Source organism: Chlorocebus sabaeus, chromosome 21 (genome assembly GCF_047675955.1).
Source record: "Chlorocebus sabaeus isolate Y175 chromosome 21, mChlSab1.0.hap1, whole genome shotgun sequence".
In the NCBI taxonomy this organism is placed as follows: Eukaryota; Metazoa; Chordata; class Mammalia; order Primates; family Cercopithecidae; genus Chlorocebus; species Chlorocebus sabaeus.
The window spans coordinates 111,870,484-111,889,034 of NC_132924.1; positions in this window are offsets into that span (position 1 = coordinate 111,870,484).

Here is an 18,551-nt window from a genome sequence, read left to right on the forward strand (position 1 = left end):
GCAAGGTCCCCTCATTTTACTTTTCTTTTTTCTTTTTTTTGAGATGGAATCTCGCTTTTTTGCCTAGGCTGAGACCAGTGCAGTGGCGTGACCTCAGCTCACTGCAATCTCTGCCTCCTGGGTTCAAGGGATTCTCCTGCCTCAGCCTACTGAGTAGCTGGGATTACAGGCACCTGCCACCATGCCTGGCTAATGTTTGTGTTTTCAGTAAGGACAGGGTTTCACCATGTTGGCCAGGGTGGTCTCGCACTCCTAACCTCAAGCAATCCACCTGCCTCAGCCTCCCAAAGTGCTGGGGTTACTACAGTCATGAGCCACCACACCCAGCCTCATTTCACTCTTTAATCCCTTTTATTCCCATCCCCCTCTCTCATTCTCCTATGGCTATTTCCCCAAGGCAACCATATGAGCCCGTGTATGCGCTCTTGTGAAATGTGAATTATAAGTTCAGGTGTTTGCATTTACATTAGTGCTCATGCTGCTTCTTAGTTTTTTCACTCAGTAGTATATTTCCAAGATTTACTTAGGCTGCTATGTGCCTATGGTCCAGAGCTTCCAGCGGCTGCAGAGGATTCTATCACGTGAGCCCACCACAATTCATTTCTCTGTTCTCTGGTAGACCGACTCCTAGGCTGCCTCCAAGTCCCACTTCATAGCACATTGGGATGAAAATCCTCACCTGCTCATTCATGGGCCTGTGATTGTATTTTCTTAGAAATAGTGCCAGATGCATTATCACTAAGTCACAGCAGAAACGCTTTAATTAAACTCGGTCCTATGGGATGACCTGCTTCTCAAATTGACATAAGGATCTTTCGTTGAACCAGAAATTGAAATTGACTTTTCATTGTTTCTTTCTATCTTCCTATATCATGATAGACATCAGTCATGTTTATGCCTCATCGAAGAATAATATGCATGGTATCCCCACCGTTAGATATTAAATTCAATTTATTGAATCCAATTTTATTTTGAATCTAAAGACAACATTGCTATCAATTTGTATCATAGTTAGCATATTACTTTTAACACTTCTTTTTTTTTTTTTTTTTTTTTGAGATGGAGTCTTCCTCTGCCGCCCGGGCTGGAGTGCAGTGGAACGATCTCAGCTTACTGCAACCTCTGCCTTCCAGGTTCAAGTGATTCTCCTGCCTCAGCCTCCCAAGTAGCTGGGATTACAAGCATGCACCACCACAGCGGGCTAATTTTTGTATTTTTTGTTTGTTTGTTTAGTAGAGACACGGTTTTGCCATGTTGGCCAGGCTGATCTCGAACTCCTGGCCTCGGGTGATCCGCCCACCTCGGCCTCCCAAAGTGCTGTGATTACAGGTGTGAGCCACCGCGCCCAGCCTAACATGGTTTTTAAGATGGTTATGAATAAAATTCTAGGGAGTGTGCATTTTAGCTGAATTAAACAACAAAATCTCCTCCCTCTTACTGTATACCTATGGGTAGATTTTTCACCTTCACACCTGAGGCTGGGTTATTAAAATTAAAAATAAATTTTCACCACCAAATAGGCTGGAGTTATGCCAGATTTGCAGAGACACAAAGGAAGAAAATGTGTTCAAGACAGCAACTCTGTTGTCGACTTTTTTGGAACTCAGTATGAAACCACAATGTGTTTTTCCCAGAAATAAACTAAAATGCAGATATTATCACTCCATTCTGAAAGTCTGTCCTAGCAGTGAGAACAAACAGTGCAACCAGGTTAGGAGGGTAGAAGACAGCTGTGTCACACACCACGCTGATGACAAAAACCTCCAGCATTGTGCCCTAGAAGGCTTAGACTCGGGGTATTTTGAACCATTCTTATTCTGTAAGACACTAGAATGTACATGCCAGGTAGGCAGGAGTTTTAATAATTTTAAAATGACTTTTAACATTTAAAAATAGTTTTCATAGACTTGATCATCGCTGCAAGAGCTAAATTTTCCTGGAGACAAACAGAACCTCCCATAGTCTCCCAGCATATCCAGTTTGCTTTCAGGGATGGCAGCTTTCCAACCTATCTCTGGATAAAGACCACATGAAATGCAGCTAAATCAACAGGAGCAAACAAACCTCTCACCTCCCAACTTCCTGAGGGTAAGGCCAGGCGACCCCCTTTGAAAAGCCCTGGGGTGGGGATGTAGGTGAGGGGTGCTGGCTGGGGTCATCTGCTTAAGATCTGTGTGGTGGGAGGAATTTGCATGTAAGGCAAATCAGAACTTAATGATTATCTAAGGGTGAAGACATTTTCACTTTTTACCCAGAGATGTTCAGCTGAGCATTTCATGTTGTTCACATAGTTTATTTTTTACTTGTATCTATGGCTTTCCATGAAACCCAAGGAGATAATGTGAGTTGGTCAAAGTCACATCAGGATAAGCAGCTCAGCATGGATATTTTTTAAAGTAGCTGATCCTCTCCAGGCTAGAAATTCTCTGCTTTAAACCCTCATCAGCAAGACTGATTTAGATACTGGGACAATATAGTGAGTTACAGAATCTGCACTGAAAGCAACATTAGAAGCCAAGTTCCATCCTCTCTCTGTCTCTCTCTTACACACACACACACACACACACACACACACACACACACACCCATTTAGCCACACCTCAAGAAAGATGATCTGTCTCTGTTTGGTAACCAGTGAATGATGTTCAACACATTATGAAGGAGTCTCTTAAAATCCTATATACTGAAAATATCTACATCTTATGACCTAATTCTAATAATTTGCTTAACAGAAAAATAATTCAAAGGAGAAAAAAAGCTAAAAGCTAGGAAGATAATCTGTAAAAATAATAGTTGTTTCTAATAATTGCTATTCTAGGTAATGCAACATATTGGGAAAAGAAAGTAAATGTCAAATAATAAGGTAATGGTAAAATAGTCTTACTATGGGATATTATATAGCTATAAATGATAACTAAGAAAACTCATTAGAATTTTTTAATTGGCCAAGTTATAAAATACTAAAAAGTATGTGCCTGTAGTCCTAATGCTGGTGAAGGTACACTTAGATGTATCGTCAAACATGGACATTAGGGGTATACTTTTTTTAGGGATATACATTTGACTAGGATTTCTGAAATATAATTGATATTTTGGAATAAAATCCTTTCAATCTATTTGGGCCACTTGCCTCAGTAATTTTACCTCCAGGAATTTATTCTAAAGAAATAATATGACACCTAGGCAATTTATACAGATACAGAGATAGCACACCATTATTTATAATAGCAAAACATTAAAAACAGCCATATGTTTAACATGAGGGGAATGATGAGATTATGGTAGATCCATTCAAGAAAATGTTATGCAGAAAAAATGATACAAATCTATATCTATAGGTACACGTAAGCATGCCTCATTCTATTGCACTTGGCTTTAACGCACTTCACAGGTATTGTATTTTTCTACAAACTGAAGATTTGTGGATTTGTCAATTTTTAACAAATTGAAGATTTGTGGCAACGCTGCATAGAGCACACTGGCGCCATTTTTCCAACAGCACGTGCTCCTGGGTCTCTGTGTCACATTTTGGTAATTCTTGCAACATTTCCCACTTTTTCATTATTATTATATCTGTCATGATGATCTCTTATAAGCGATCTTTGATGTTACTGCTGTAATTGTTTTGTAGTACCCCAAACCTCACCCATATAAGACAATGAGCTTAATCAATGAATGCCGTGCGTGTTCTCACTGCTCCACTCACTGGCCATTCCCCCATCTCTCTCCCTCTTTTGGGGCCTCCCTATTCCTGAGACACAACAATATTGAAATTAGGTCATTTAATAACCCTACAATGGCCTCTAAGTGCTCATGTGAAAGGAAGAGCCCTATGTCCCTCATTCTAAATCAAAAGCTAGAAATGATTAAGCTTGGTGAGGAAGACATGGCACAAGCTGAGATAGGCCGAAAGCTAGGCCTCTTGTGCCAAATAAATGGCCAAGTTGTGAATGTAAAGAAGAAGTTCTTGAACCAAATGAAAAGTGCTACCCCAGTGAACACACAAAGGATTAGAAAGTGAAACAGTCTTATTGCTCATATGGAGAAAGTCTGAGTGGCCTGGATAGAAGATCAATCTGGCCACAACAGTCCCTTAAATCAAAGCCCAATCCAGAGCAAGGCCCTAACTCACTTCAATTCTGTGAAGGCTGAGAGAGGTGAGGAAACTGAAGAAGAAAAATCTGAAGCCAGCAGAGGGTGATTCATGAAGTTTAAGGAAAGAAACTGTCTCTGCAACATAAAAGTGCAAGGTGAAGCAGCAGATGTGGGAGCTGCAGCAAGGTGTTCAGGAGATCTGGCTCAGACCATTGATGAAGGTGGCCACACTCAAAACAGATTTTCAATGTAGATTGAACAGCCTTCTGTTGGGAGGAGAGGCCATTTAGGACTTTCATAGTTAAAGAGTTTTTTTTTTTCTGTACTGGAATTTACTTTCCAAAAATTTCTTGGAAAAATCATAATTTCATAATAAAACAGGGTTTCTTTTACTCTTTCTTTCTTTCTTTCTTTCTTTCTTTTTTTTTAAAGAGTCTCACTTTGTCACCCGGGCTGGAGTACAGTGGCACAATCTCGACTTACTGTAACCTCCACCTCCTGGGCTCAAGTGATTCTCCTGCCTCAGCCTCCCAAGTAGCTGGGATTACAGGTGTGCACCACCATGCCTGGCTAAGTTTTGTATTTTTAGTAGAGACTGGGTTTCACCATGTTGGCCAGGCTGGTCTTGAACTCTGGACCTCGGGTAATCTGCCCAGCCTCCCAAAGGGCTGGAATTATAGGCATGAGCCACTGCACCCGGCCCATAATAAAACTGTATTAAAAAATAAAATACAGCAGAAAATTAATGACCTTCTAGGATATTCTAAGACCTCAGAAAGTAAAACACCTGCTTCTGAGAGATCATTCTTGCTCATAAAAGTCCCCAGGAGTCCTAAGAACCATCCACCAGTTACAGCAGTGGAAGTTGAAAGAGGTTAAATAACTTACCCAAGGTCACGTGTACAGAAGGAAACAAAGGTGAACCCAAATTCAGGCATAGTGACTACACTACGTTAATACCTGATTCTTCTGTTATGTACTTTGTTATTATTACCATTACTCCTATTACTACCACTACTACTACTACTGCTACTACTATTACTATTATTATTAGGATGTAACATGTTGTAATATATTTTACCAATTATTTAAAAATCATTCTAACAAAGCTACTTACTCAATTTTATTTCTCAATATGTTTTTGTTTTTAATCAAATCTCAAGTTACCCAAGGCCATGTATATAGTAAGAAGCGCAGACGAATGTGTATTCAGTGCTTTGACTGCAAAGTTAAGCTATTCCTATCCTATACTTTATTAGTTTTACCATTACTGCTTCTACTACAATGATGATGGTGATTATTAGGGGAGGCCATATCATATTACATTCTAGCAATTACTTTTAAAACATTCTAGCAAAACCACACCACTCAATTTTTTTTCTTTCTAATTTTTTGTTTTTAATGGACATCTTCATCTGGGGGATGTTTTCAGTTACAAAGCATTTAGGTTGCACAACCCATTAGTTTGGGTGAGTTGCATAGTAACTTTGGGCAACACTAGTGGGGAAGCTCTATGTCTGGGTCGGCACATGTGTGTTTGGGGTGGGGTTAACTGTGAATTAAACATCACCATGTCTTCTGGGTTTCCATCTAATGTGTAAAGGGCTTCAATGCCCATAAAGCAGTCTAGCGTCATTTGCAATTAGATTAGTCATAAATGTATACTGAAACTCTAGTACAAAAAAAAGTTTTAAAAAAGTATAATTGATATGCTAAGGGAGAGGAGGAAATAGTATGATACAAAATGCTCAAGGCTGGGGGCAGTGGCTCATGCCTGTAATTCCAGCACTTTGAGAGGCCAAGGCAGGCGGATCACTTGAGGACAGGAGTTCAAAAGCAGCCTGGCCAACATGGTGAAACCCCATCTCTAATAAAAAACTATAAAAAAGTAGCCAGGCATGGTGGCGCACTCCTATAATCCCAGCAACTTGGAAGGCTGAGGCTAGAGAATCTCTTGAACCCAGGAGGGAGAGGTTGCAGTGAGCCAAGATTGTGCCACTGCACACCAGCTTGGGCGACAGAGCAAGACTCTGTCTCAAAAAAATAAAAAATAAAATAAATAAATAAATAAAATGCCCATAAACCAGAGAAGGCAGAAAAGTGGGGATTACAAAAAAAGAGAAAGAAACAAAGGACAAGATAATTAATAGAAAATAGTAACAAATATAGCAGACATTAATTCAACCAAATAAATAATCACTTTAAATTTGTATGGTATAAATATATCAATTAAAAGGCAGAAACTATATGAGTGACCAAAAAAAAAAAAAAAAAAACTATGTTATCTAAAAGAAACATACTTTAACTGTAAAGACAGATAGCTTAAAAGTAAAGGATGGCAAAAGATATACCATGCTAACATTAACCAAGAGAAAACTAGAGTAGCTATTCATTTCAGACCAAGCCAACTTCAGAGCAAGGAAATTTATCAAGGATGAAGACAGCCATTATATAATGATAAACAGGCCAGTTCTCCAAGAAGACATAACAATCCTTAATGTGCATGCAACTAACAACAGAACATCAAAATGTGTGAGGCAAAAACTGATAAAAATGCAAGGAGAAATAGACTAATCCACTATTATAGCTGGAGACTTCAACACCCCTCTATCATTAACTGACAGATCCACAGGCAGAAAATCAGTAAGGACATAGTTGGACTGAACAGCACCATCAATCAACTGGATTTAATTGACATTTATGAAATACTTTATCCAGCAACAGCAGAATACCCATGATTCTCAGGGTCACATGGAGAATTCGTAAGACAGACCACATTCTGGGCCATAAAACATACCCTAACAAATTTAAAAGAATAAATACCACCATGCCACTCAATCATTATGTTACACCAAATAACAAGACACCATTAATCTGAATGTATCTTATTTGCCATGGAGAATGAAACAGAGTTTATCTCTTAAAAAGCACAAAACTAAACAATTTGCTGTGAAATAATGTTTCTGCTACCTATTAAAAAAAAAATCCCAAGGCTTATAAATCTAAAGAAATGGTAACACATTCACTGGGAATTATTTTTTTCCAGAACCAAAAAGGTTGTCAATTTTTGCACATCAACAGACTGACCTGAATCTTGGCCTGTGTCCTATGCTTTCCCTCCTTTGCACAATAGGGAAATACTCTTGTTCCTCTGAAGGCCAGTTTCCCCGCTATACTCTGAATCCCAGTTCCTCTCACATTCTCCTTTGTCTTTTGCATTATCTGTAACCTCCCCCACTCCATGGATCACTCCCACTAGCACATACAATTCTCGGAGCTCTCTTTTTTTTTTTTTTTTTTTTTGAGATGGAGTCTTGCTCTCCCAGGCTGGAGTGCAGTAGTGCGATCTCAGCTCACCGCAACCTCCACCTCCCGGGTTCAAGTGATTCTCCTGCCTCAGCCTCCCGAGTAGCTTGGATTACAGGCACCCACCACCAAGCCCGGCTAATTTTTGTATTTTTAGTAGACACAGGGTTTTGCCATGTTGGCCAGGCTGGTCTGGAACTCCTGACCTGAGCCAATCCACCTGCCTCAGCCTCGCACAGTGCTAGGATTACAGGCCTGAGCCACTGTACCTGGCCAGAATTTTTTTTTTTTTTTTTTTTTTTTTTTTTGATATGGAGTCTCGCTCTGTCACCCAGGCTGGTGAGCAGCGACACGATCTCAGCTCACTGCAACCTCCACCTCCTGGGTTCAAGAGATTCTCCTGCCTCAGCCTCCTGAGTAGCTGGGATTACAAGGGCCCGCCACTATGCCAGGCTAATTTTTGTATTTTTAGTAGAGACAGGGTTTCACTATGTTGGTCAGGCTGGTCTCAAACTCCTGACCTCGTGGTCTGCCCGCCTTGGCCTCCCAAAGTGTTGGGATTACAAGCGTGAGCCACCATACCAGGCCCACATTTTTATTTTATTTTATTTTATTTTATTTTATTTTATTTTTTTGAGATGGAATCTTGCTCTGTCGCCCAGGCTAGAGTGCAGTGGCACAATCTCGGCTCACTGCAAGCTCCACCTCCTGGGTTCACGCCAGTCTCCTGCCTCAGCCTCCTGAGTAGCTGGGACTACAGGTGCACGCCACCACGCCTGGCTAATTTTTTTTTGTATTTTTAGTAGAGATGGGGTTTCACCATGTTAGCCAGGATGGTCTCGATCTCCTGACCTTGTGATCTGCCCACCCTGGCCTCCCAAAGTGCTGGGATTACACACCTGAGTCACTGCACCCGGCCAGCAGATTTTTTTTAACTTAGAACTTTAATTGGATTAAATAAAATTTTGTTGATTTTTGGCTCTGTGTTTTAGTCTGTCAATACCATTTTCAATTCTGTTCTGATTTTGCCATCCATCACAATCTTTCTAAAATTGTGAGACATCTGAAAATTCAGTAATTCTGAACCCAATGATGTGACAAGTATACAGATATTTATCCCAACTTCTTAAGTTCAGGGGCCAGTTACATTAGAAGGTGAAACCTTAATTATCCTGAAAGGGACTGAAGCGTGGAGGACTTTGTCACAGGCAAAAGCATACTTTTGGCCTTGCGCATGTCTGGGTCAAGGGGAAACTCACCCTTTGCCCTCTGAAGGTTCACTGAAAAATCAATCGACAAAAAGCAGATTATTAAGGACAATGACACACAAACTGATTAGCATGCACGGGGGAGAAAAATTACTCAGTGATTGCCATACCACACAATGGGTACAAATGGTTCTAGACCCTTCTTCTTAGAGGAAAGGGAGATGGGGAAGTGCAGGCCATTTTGGGGGGTAGTAAATGATTTTTAAGGGAATTCATTGGGCTTGAAGAACATACAATGGCCTGGGACAAGGTCTGTTGGGCCTGCGGAGCAGACAATGGTTAGTGTCAAAAGTTGTCCCGTTGCATTGACAGACTTAGTCTTTCTTCCTGCGATATGAGTTCAGTTAACAAGACCTCAGGGAAGGGACCAGAGGTCACTTTTCTCTTTTTCGTAAGTCCAGATGTTAGGCAGATAAGGGAACCTCAGAGAACAGCTTCATCCTGTATTTCAGGAGAGAAGGATGATCGAGAGACAGGAGGCAGCGGGGTCAGAGAGAACTTGAGACCTCTTCTTGAGGTCAGCGTGTCAGAGTGCCATATTTTGGGGTATTGGTTCCTGAGCCCCAACACAGAAATATTACACTGGTGCAAAGTAATTGCAGTTTTTGCCACTAAAAGTAATGATGAAACTGCGATGACTTTTGCACCAACCTCATAGTTGGTAAGCTACTTCTGGTTCATTCCTGTCTGGTCGGTGGGTGGGGGAGTCACAGCGGAACACCAACCATGGCAGGAAATGCCCTCTGAGGAGTTGATAGGTACCCAGTTAGCAGTTAAAGAGAGCCCTGCAGTCAAGGAAGAGACGTTGATACAGACGTTTTTCACAAGGGTCCCTAAAAGGCCGTTTGTGAGCTGAAGTCTCACCGTTGTGCAGCATTAAAGACAAGGGCTCGAAACCAAAGGTCGCTTTCTGGACCCGGCTTGCCTAGTCATGAAGTTCCCATCCCAGCCACAAACGCTGGGAAGCCTCTGCAAAATTCCATGAGCTGTATCAGGAGGTCAGTGGGGCACTGCCCCCCAACTGGAGTACAGGATAGGCACACAAGGGTGGGACTCCCTAGGATGCTCTAGCTGCCGGGCGCCATTTCCCTCCAGCAGTTAGAAAAATGGCTGCTAGAGAGCCCCAGAATAGCTTCTGATCTTTCTTTCCAGATTGCATCTCACACAAATTCTTATCCTTTTATCGCCACCCCTCTGCCCTTGTGTACTCTGGAATCCAAACCAACAGCTTACCAGAAGGTTAATTAGAAAGAAAATCATCCCCATCCGTCCTGATTGCCAAACAACATTAAGTTGGCTTAGATTTATTTATTATTTTAAAATTTTTTTGTTTTTGAGACAGGATCTCACTCTGTTGCCCAGGCTGGATTACAGTGGCATGACCTCAGCTCACTACAACCTCTGTCTCCCTGGTTTAAGTGATCCTCCCACCTCAGCCTCCTGAATAGCTAGGACTACAGAGGTGCACCACCACACCCAGCTAATTTTTGTATTTTTTGTAGAGATGGGTTGTCACTATGTTGCCCAGGCTGGTCTCAAACTCCTGGGCCCAAGTGATCCGCCTGCCTCCGCCTCCCAAAGTGCCGGGATTACAGGCGTGATCCACAGCACCCAGCCTTTAACTTTTTTTGAGACAGGGTCTTGCTCTGTTGTCCAGGCTGAAGTGCAGTGATGTAATTCTGGCTCACTGCAGCCTCCACTTCCCAGGCTCAAGCAATTCTCAGCCTACCTCAGCCTCCCAAGTAGCTGGGACCACAGATGTGCACCAACACGCCTGGCCAATTTTTTATATATTTTTTAGTAGACATAAGGTCTCGCTATGTTGCCCAGGTTGGTCTCGAACTCCTGGGCTCAAGCAATCCAGCTGCCTCAGCCTCTCAAAATGCTGGGATTGTTTATTTATTTATTTATTTATTTATTTATTTATTTATTTTAAAAAGATCAAAATTTACTAACATTTTGATGCCAGTGTCTCTGGTGGTAGAGTTATACAGGTTTTTATTTCCTTTATTTTTGCTAATCCACATTTTGACCAGGAAAGGAAGAACAAAAAAAGGTTAAGTGAATAGGCTTTAAAAAGATATAATTCGGCCAGGCGTGGTGGCTTGCACCTGTAATCCCAGCACTTTGGGAGGCCGAGGAGGGTGGATCACCTGAGGTTAGGAGTTTGAGACTAGCCTGGCCAACACGGTGAAACTCCGTCTCTACTAAAAATACCAAAATTAGCTGGGCATGATGGTGTGTGCCTGTAATGCCAGCTACTCAGGAGGCTGAGGCAGGAGAATCACTTGAACCCGGGAGGCAGAGGTTGCAGTGAGCTGAGATCACACCACTGCTCTCCAGCCTGAGCAACAGGGTGAGACTCTGTCTCAAAACAAAACAAACAAACAAACAAAAAAGATATAATTAGGCCAAATTGAAATTAGTGATGTTCTAATTTCAATTTGGCCTAATTACATCTTTTTAAAATTAAAAAAAATTTAACTTTACTTCTAATTTGCATATTAAACTTATCTCACTAGGAACCCAGAAAGAACAGTATCTGGGAAAAGTTATACCGAGACCCAAGCACACACTGGTTCTCAGCCTTCAAACCGGGGCAGTGATCACTCCTGTCTCTCATTTACAGCTTCGGGAGGATCCAAGGGGAATAGCTACTTCTGGATTCTGCTAAATACAGAGCATCCCTGCTGCTCTTCAAAAGCAGCCACAGTGCAGAGTTACTGTTGGAAAAAAAGACCAACACTCATTTGTTCTGAAATGCAGGAACCCTGTTTTACCCAATTTTTTTTTTTTTTTTTTTTTTAGACAGAGTTTTGCTCTTGTTGCCTAGGCTGGAGTGCAATGGCACAATCTCAGCTCACTGCAACCTCCGCCTCCTGGGTTCAAGTGATTCTCCTGCCTCACCCTCCCACATAACTGGGATTACAGGCGCCTGCCACCATGCCCAGCTAATTTTTGTATTTTTTGTAGAGACAGGGTTTCATCATGTTGGCCAGGCTGGTCTCAAACTCCTGACCTCAGGGGGTCCAACCGCCTCAGCCTCTAAAAGTGCTGGGATTAACGTCCTGCACTAATGTTTTCTTTGAAACAATCTTGGAATTTTAAAATGCTTAATGAAAGAAACCACTGATCTGGGGTATACTCTAATACTATATCCCAGAATGAAAATCCAATACAGGCATGCCTCGTTTGATTGTGCTTCACTTCATTGTGATTTACAGATACTGTGTTTTTCACAAATCAAAGATTTGTGGCAACTTTAAGCAAGTTTATTGGTGCTATTTTTCTTTCTCTTTTTTCTTTTTTTTTTTTTTGAGAGAGTCTCACTCTGTCACCCAGGCTGGAGTGCAGTGGTGCAATCTCGACTCCCTGCGGCCTTGATCTCCTGGGCTCAGGGAATCCCCTCCTGCCTCAGCCGCTCCGAGTAGCTGGGACTACAGGCATGTGTCACCACACCTGGCTAATTTTTTAATATTTTTAGAGACAGGTCCCACTATGTTGCCCAGGCTGGTCTCAAACTTCTGGGCTCAAGTGATCCTCCTGCCTCAGCCTCCCAAAGTGTTGGGATTATAGGCGTAAGGCACCATGACCAGCTCGGTGCTATGTTTCCAACAACATGTGCTCACTTCAGGTCTCAGTCACATTTTGGTTCTTCTTGCAATATTTCAAACTCTTTCATCATCTGTTATGGTGACCCGTGATCTTTAATCTTTGATGTTACTACTGTTTGGGGGCACCATGAACCATGCCCATAGAACACCACGAACTTAAAAACAATAAACGTTGTGTGTGTTCTGACTGCTCCACTAACCACCTGTTCCTCATTGCTCTGCCTCTCCCCAAGCCTCCCCATTCCCTGAGACACAACGGTATTGAAATTAGGCCAATTACTAACCCTGCAATGGCCTCTGAAGTGTTCAAGTGAAAGAAAGAGGTGCACATCACTCACTTTAAATAAACTAGACATGATGAAGCCTGGTGAGGAAGCCGTGTTGAAAGCTGACATGGGCTAAACCTCTTGTGCCAAACAGTCAAGTTGTGAAAGCAAAGGAAAAGTTCTTAAAAAAAACGAAAAGTGCTGCCGTAGTGAACACACAAAGGATGAGAAAGTGAAACAGCATTATTGCTCCTATGGAGAAAGTTTGAGTGGTCTGGATAGAAGATCGATCTGGCCACAACATTCCCTTCAGCCAAAGTCTAATACAGAGCAAGGTGCTCTCTAATTCTGTGAAGGCTGAGAGAGGTGAGGAAGCTGAAGAAGAAACGCTTGAAGCTAGCAGAGGTTGGTTCATGCATTTTAAAATTCCAAGATTGTTTCAAAGAAAATGCTAGTGCAAGAAGTAAGGAGAAAAACAGGGCTGGTTAATCCCAGCACTTTGAGAGGCTGAGGCGGTTGGATCCCCCTGAGGTCAGGAGTTTGAGAACAGCCTGGCCAACATGGTGAAACCCCATTCTCTACTAAAAATACAAAAATTAGCTGGGCATGGTGGCAGGCGCCTGTAATCCCAGTTACGTGCGAGGCTGAGGCAGGAGAATCGCTTGAACCCAGGAGGCAGAGGTTGCAGTGAGCCGAGACTGTGCCATTGCACTCCAGCCTGGGCAACAAGAGCGAAACTCTGTCTCAAAAAAAAAAACAAACAAACAAAAAAAGAGGCTGGTTCATGAGGTTTGAGGAAAGAAGCTGTCTCTATAACATAAAAAAGTAAAGTAGCAAGTGCTGATTTAGAAGCTGTAGCAAGTTGACCATAAGATCTAACTAAGATAACTGATGAAGGTGGCTACAGTAGAGAACAGATTTTCAGACTGGGCATGGTGCCTCACGCCTCTAAACTCTGCACTTTGGGAGGCTGAGGCAGGTGGATCAGGAGTTCGAGACCAGCCTGGCCAACATGATGAAACCCCATTAAAAAAAAAAAAAGATTAGCCAGGCATGGTGGCACATGACTGTAATCCCAGCTACTCAGGAGGCTGAGGCAGAAGAATCGCTTGAACCTGGGAGGCAGAGGTTGCAATAAGCCGAGACTGCCGTTGCACTCCAGCCTGGGTGACACAGCGAGACTCCGCCTCAAAAAACAAACAAACAAAAAAACCACACACACAGATTTTCAGTGTAGATAAATAGCCTTCTATTGAAGAAGATGCCATCTAGGACTTTCATAGCAAGAGAAGAGAAGGGGAAGTCAATGCCTGGCTTCAAAGCTTCAAAGGACAGGCTCAATCTTGTTAGGGGCGAATGCAGCTGGTGAGTTAAAGTTGAAGCCAGTGATCATTGAGCATTCTGAAAATCCTATGGCTCGTAAGAATTATGCTAAATCTACTCTGCCTGTGCTCTATAAATGGAACAACAAAACCTGGATGACAGCATATCTGTGATCGCATGGTTTAAAGAATATTTTAAGCCCGCTGTTGAGACCTGCTGCTCAAGAAAAAAAGATCCCTTTCAAACTATTTACTGCTCATTGACAGTGCAACTAGTCACCCAAGAACTCTGATGGAGATGTACAAAGAGATTAATGTTGTTTTCATATGTAACACCTATCTATTCTGCAGCCCATCAATCAAGGAGTAATTTCGACTTTCAAATCTTACTAAGAAATTCATTTCAGGCCAGGCACAGTGGCTCACGCCTGTAATCCCAACACTTTGGGAAGCTGAGGCAGTCGGATTGCTTGAGCTCAGGAGTTCCAGACCAGCCTGGGCAACATGGCAAAACCCTGTCTCTACAAAAATACAAAACAAATTAGCTGGGTGTGGTTGCATGCTCCTGTAGTCCCAGCTACTGGGAAGGCTGAGGTGGGAGGATCACTTGAGCCTGAGAGGCGGAGATTGCAGTAAGCGGCAATCATACCACTGCACTCCAGCCTGGGTGACAGAATGAGACCCTGTCTAAAAAAAAAAAAATTCATAAGGCTATAGGCTATAGCTGCCATAGATAGTGATTCCACTGATGGATCTGGGCAAAGTCAATTGAAACCCTTCTGGAAATGATTCCTCACTCTAGATTCCATTAAGAACATTCATAAATAGCCAGGTGCCATGGCTCACGCCTGTAATCTCAGCACTTTGGGAGGATGAGGCGGGCAGATCACCTGAGGCCAGGAGTTCAAGACCAGCCTGGCCAACACGGAGAAACCCCGTCTCTACTAAAAATACAAAATTAGCCAGGCAGGCATGGTGGCTTATGCCTGTAATCCCAGTTACTCAGGAGGCTGAGGCAGGAGAATCGCTTGAACCCGGGAGGTGGAGATTGTAGTGAGCCAAGATCCCACCATTGCACTCCAGCCTAGGCAACAAGAGCGAAACTCTGTCTCAAAAAAAAAAAAAAAAAAAAGGAACATTCATAATTCATGGGAGGAGGTTAAAATATCAACATTTATAGGGGTTTGGAAGAATTGATTCCAATCCTCACGGATGAGGAGTTCAATACTTCGGTGGAGGAAGTCACAGCAGATGGGGAGGAAATAGCAAGGGCACTAGCAGTGGAGCCTACAGATGTGACCAAACTGCTGCAATCTCATGGTCAAACCTCAACAGTTGAGGAGTTGTTTCTTCTGGATGAATAAAGACAGTGGTTTTCTGAGACGGAATCTAGTCCTGATGAAGATGCTGTGAACATCACTGAAATGACAACAAAGGATGTAGACTATCCCACAGGCCTAGCTGACAAAGCAGTGGCAGAGTTTGGGAGGACGGACTCGAGTTTTGGAGGAAGTTCTACTGTGGGTCAAATGCTATCAAACAGCATTACATGCTACAGAGACACCTTCCATGAAAGAAAGAGTCCACTGAAGTGGCAAACTTCATTGTTATTCTATTTTAAGAAATTGTCACAGCCACCCCAACCTTCATCAACTACCACCCTGATCAGTCAGCAGCCATCAACATGGAGGCAAGACCCTCCACCAGCAAAAGGATTAGGACTCACTGAAGGCTCAAATAATTGTTAGCATTTTTAACAACAAAGTATTTTTAAGTTAGGGCATGTATGCTTTTTTAAAAAGAAAAACCAGATTGCTGTTGCATACCGAATAGGCCACAGTATAGCGGACACATAGCTTCTGTATAGTGAGAAATCACAAAGTTCATGACTTGCTTTACTGCAGTGTTCTGGAACCACATTTCCATGATCTCCAGGGTATACCTGTACTTACACTAACGCATATTTTCAAGATAATGATGGAACCAGCTACACCCAGGCACTCAGAAACAGCTTTACGAGTTTTCCAGATAGGTTCTGTGTCTTACACTTCTGTAATGCTATACTTTGGCACACGTACAATAATAGTTCAGCAACACAAATGTGGTTTGCCTAGATGTGTGGCTATCATTTTTCAAGTCTTCAAAAGTAGAGAAATCAAACTCACCCGTCCCCGTTTATTCCAGGATGGGCAGAAGGGTGTGGCAAGGAAAGTGCCGAGTTCTGTAGAGGGAGAAAGTTACTTAATAGGGCACCATCCAACGAGAACTTTTCATTAATAATCTAACTCAGAAACTGAACAAAAGGATCTCTGTTCTTGTTATTCTTTTCTTTTTACCTTAAGCTCTGCTCGGCAGGTGCAAAGAGGAAGAGGAGAAAGGGCCAAGAAATGCCAATTATGGCCCAAATCCATATTCATTTATTTATTTATTTATTTATTTTTGAGACAGAGTTTCATTCTTGTTGCCCAGGCTGAAGTGCAATGGCGTGATCTCAACTCACTGAAACCTCTTGCCTCCTGGGTTCAAGCGATTCTCCTGCCTCAGCCTCCCGACTAGCTGGGATGACAAGTGCACACCACCAAACCCGGTTAATCTTGTATTTTTAGTAGAGACGGGTTTCTCCATGTTGGTCAGGCTGGTCTCGAACACCTGTCCTCATGTGATCCTCCCGCCTTGTCCTCCCAAAGTGCTGGGATTATAGGTGTGAGCCACCGCACCTGGCTATGTTCGTTTAAACTGGGGGTTCAGGCTCTCAGCACGGAACCAGCCTGCCCTTTCTTGTAAGTCTTAGCTGTTTCTAGTAACTCCCTGCTCTTCCGTCATTTCAAACCTATTTACATTCAGAGCATATAACATCTTGTAGGGTAATGAGTTCTACCAGTTAGTTTCCACTATTTTTGTTGTTTTCCATCTAAAGTTAGATTAAAACATAACATAAAATCATTAAAACTGTTATAGTTATTTCTTCACCTATGTGTAAAATGTTAAAATATCTGACCATTGTGTGTATATTGTCTTTTTAAAATATTTCTTTTCTGGCCGGGTACAGTGTGGATCGCACCTGCAATCCCAACACTTTGGGAGGCCAACGCGGGTGGATCACTTGAGGCCAGGCGTTCGAGACCAGCCCGCCAACATGGTGAAACACCATCTCTACTAAACATACAAAAATTAGCCAAGTGTGGTGGCGCACGCCTATAGTCCCATCTACTTAGGAGGTGGAGGCATAAGAATCGCTTGAACCTGGGAGGCAAAGGTGATAGTGAGCTGAGATCATGTCACTGCACTCCAGCCTGGGGGACAGAGCAAGACTCTGTCTCAACAACAACAACAAATCCCTTTTGATAACTTATTTTTGGTTTTGGCAAATTTGCTTAGACTTTTATATAATATCCTGTTCTTAGTTCTTTTTAACCTCTTTAAACATCTAACGTATTATTTATCTCTTTCATACTGGCCTATTTTCTTGGATTTTTAGGTTTAAATTCTCCTTTTGGTTGATCCCACCAGCCCTCCTTCTTGAAGGTTTATTTTCTGCCAAGACTTCCAATTGTTAACTGTGGTTTCAAAGTTAGCAGCTTGCCCTGAGAAGTATTGGAGCCCCTGGGTTGTGGATGCACAGGACAGGATTACATGAGCCTCTGCAGAATGTCTGTGGGCTTTACCTGTGCCAGATTCGGGTTTGTTATTTTTAAATACTTTTAGATTTAGAAAAAAGATGCAAAAATGATTTAGAGGGTTTCAGGACACCTTTTACATAGCTTCCTCTAATATTAAAATCTCAATCACCATAATACAGTTAGCAAAACCAATACATTAATCTTTCTACAATAAACTATAGACTTTGTTTGGATTTCACATTTTCCCACTATATTCTCCTTTGTTGTTGCTGTCATTCCAAGATCCTATCCAGGACTTTGTGTCCTTAGTTGTCATATTCCACTGTGTTTTGAGTTCTTTTTCCAAGTTTTATTTTTTGTTTTTTTGAGACAGAGTTGCACTCTGTTGCCCAGGCTGGAGTACAGTGGCACGGTCTCAGCTCACTGCAACCTCTGCCTCCCGGGTTCAAGTAATTCTCCTGCCTCAGCCTCCCGAGTAGCTGGGATTACAGGCGCCTGCCACCATGCCCGGCTGATTTTTTTGTATTTTTATTAGAGATGGGGTTTTGCCATGTTGGCCAGGCTGGTCTCGAACTCCTGGCCTCAAGTGATCCACCCACCTCGGCCTCCCAAAGTGCTGGAATTAAAGCGTGAGCCACAGCGCCCATCTCCTTTTCTAAGTTTCAAGGGGTTCTTGGTTTCTTGGGTTTTGTAAACAACTCCAGGGTTATCCTATTACCTTTCAAGACTGTGTGGACTTCGGTCTTCTCATCTTTCTAAATTGTGAGGTACTAATCTTTTAATTCCAAACTGAATTTGCTCTTAGGGGATTCATCCATTTGCTAAGTGGGTAGCAGTCAAACTACACTGAGTAGAAAGGATTAGCAAAGGCAAAAAGGAGTGAAAGCAAGTCTGCAAATTCCACACACTGAATACAATACCTTCAACTTAATTTCTTAGACAATGAAAGTGAGGCAGGAAAATGGGTCTGGAGTAGGGGACATAAGGCCGAGTCACAGTTCAGCTATGAGAGGAAACATCCTCTCCATAGGGTGTACGCCGAGTAAATGACTGTGTGACT